The sequence below is a fragment of the Taudactylus pleione genome, unplaced genomic scaffold (genome assembly GCF_031769625.1).
Source record: "Taudactylus pleione unplaced genomic scaffold, aTauple2 ptg000334l, whole genome shotgun sequence".
NCBI classification, from domain to species: Eukaryota; Metazoa; Chordata; class Amphibia; order Anura; family Myobatrachidae; genus Taudactylus; species Taudactylus pleione.
Genome location: NW_028284735.1, coordinates 1,592,606 through 1,595,224, shown reverse-complemented (window position 1 = coordinate 1,595,224; position 2,619 = coordinate 1,592,606).

Below are 2,619 nucleotides of genomic sequence, written 5' to 3'. Positions count from 1 at the left end.
TTTGTATCTGTTATTCGACAGCTTAACAGTGTTACAATATTTGTTAGTGCAGTACTATATCGGAACTTAGAGTGTTATATGTAATTATTTTTGTCTATTGATTTTATGTGGTATCCTTAGGGGTTATTACATTTATATATTGTTATTCTTGTACATTTCTAATCGCATCATTTATTCATCAATGGTTTATTTGAATTAACATAGAGTCAGCGCAGATTTTGCTTTTCTTCAGTCTTAGGAAGTACACTAAAGCTGGTTTAGAAAAAGGGAATTCCTGGTTGTCAAACTTAAAGGGGTGCTTCAAGTGTGGAAAAAATAGGTGTCGTACCTGTGACTTTATATCCAATCGAATGGGAACAGTGACATAAATTACAATCAGGAGAGGTTTCCAATTATGGATTTCATCAATTGTGAATCCAATTATTGCATCTGCATACTGCAGTGCCCTTGTGGCCTGCAGTACATAGGGAAAACCACTTATTCATTAAAGACTAGATTTATGGAACACAGGTTGAATATTCTTAAAAGGTTTCTGCTTCATAGTGTATCTAGTCACTTCAGCAATGTACAGTACATAATGGGAATCCGTTAGGTCTGTCCATTACTGGGGTTAGAACTATTAGGAAGAGCAACAGAGGAGGCAACAGATTTACTCAACTATGCTCTCAAGAGGCATTCTGGATATTTAGGTTGCACACCTTATATCCTGATGGCCTCAATGTAACTATTAACTTTGAATCATTTGCATAAAAGGATATATGGTTCTCCATCTATTGCCATAGTCAATTAGGGAAATTTATTGGTAATAGTGTAACATGTGTAACTAGAGCAGTGGTTTTCAACCGGTGTGCCGCGGCACACTAGTGTGCCATGGCCGGTTGTGAAGTGTGCCGCGGGGCTGTCAGAGCCACCGGGCACATTTTACTGTACTTCAGCATCCCGGGCCGCTGAGCTCCTCTGGGAGACTCAGGCGCGACCGGGTAGTGACCTGCAAAGATGCGGCGGCATGACATCACAGGTCACGCATGCCGCATTGTCCACTGCCCTCCAGCCCGCTCTGCCAGCCAACACCCTGCGCCAATCAGCCAGCCCGTGCTCTGTCCAGGCAGGCTCTGCAGCCTGCCTGGAAGCCCGCCCACACGCGATCCTGCAGCAGTGTGAGTGACAAGGGGGGAAGAAATGTGGGTTTTGTGGGGACCAGACATTTTTTTCTTCTTCGTGGGTACCAGCCATAGTTTATTTTTTCGTGGGAACCAGTCATGTCATTTTTTTTAGTGAGAACCAGCCATATGTTATCCAGCCATATATTTGCCTATTTAGTGGGGAACAATGTGTTTTGTTTTGTTTTTTGTTTCTGTGGGGCCAGCCATAGGTTTCTTTTTCTGTGGGGAGCAATTCTGTGGGGCGCAATGTGGTATGGTTGTTTTTTTTGTGGGGAGCAATGTGTTTTTTTTTTTCTGTTAGGCCAGCCAATGGGATTGTTTTATTCTTGTGGGGGGCAATGTAGTGTGTTTTGTTCCTGTGGGAACTAATGTAGTGTGTTTTTTCATAGTCCGCGCACACCGCATCGCCGGATAGTGTGCCTTGGCAATTTTAAAATCTTGTGTAGTGTGCCGCGAGTTAAAAAAGGTTGAAAATCACTGAACTAGAGGGACAAATTGTCCAAACTAGTCATGTCAAGTTGGTTATGCATGTAATCTTATTTAAGTATCAGTTATCTATCTATGTATGATGATCATGCATACTAGTTGACAAACCAAAGGGATCGTTTAGATATTTTAGTAGGAGTTCATAAACGCAGGTGTGAATTCTATTGATGGTCAAGCACATATATGTGGTGTACGAACAATAATATATGTTTGTTTGTAACAGTCATTGTCAACAAGTTCTAATATTATCAGCCGTCCATCCAGAGTGAGCTCATGTTGAAACTAGGAGCCCACCCATTTGAATTTTATTTTAAACTTGTTTTGTATTTCTGAGTTAGATATGCACAAATCATCGCTTCTTCAATTATCCTATCTTTAAATTATCTCTTCTTATATCTTGTGATCAATGGTTGTCTCTTCACAGTGACTTTATATTATAGGGTTATTTCTTATTTAGTCACTTTATATATCCACTTCTAAGAAATTAGGATGCATTTTAAGTAGCAAGAATTCAATACACAGTTGAAAAACAATTCAGAGGAAAATTATTGGATTCTCTATTCAAATACATCAGAGCCAACCATTTGTATGTTAACAATGATCTTCATAGATTTTTGTCAACCATATGACAGTATGAAAAAATGGAGAAAATTCATGACCAATAGGGTTATATTTACCAAATAAATAAACCAGGGGCATACAATAATTGAAATGAAGCATAACATAATTGCCCATTAAAACAAACATATCCGTGTAGTGTAGAGGTAACTTCTAGTGACTAATGTTAGACTGGGTTAGAAATAAAGTTACTCGTGCAGTCATGAGCTCCATTTATAAAGTTAAAACTTTTTTATATATATGCAAATGGTTTCAACATATATACTTCTATTTATATTTATTTATATTATATATAATAAATTAATAATTTACTGTGTTTGCTGAGATTTCCATTTGAATATTGACTTTTCTT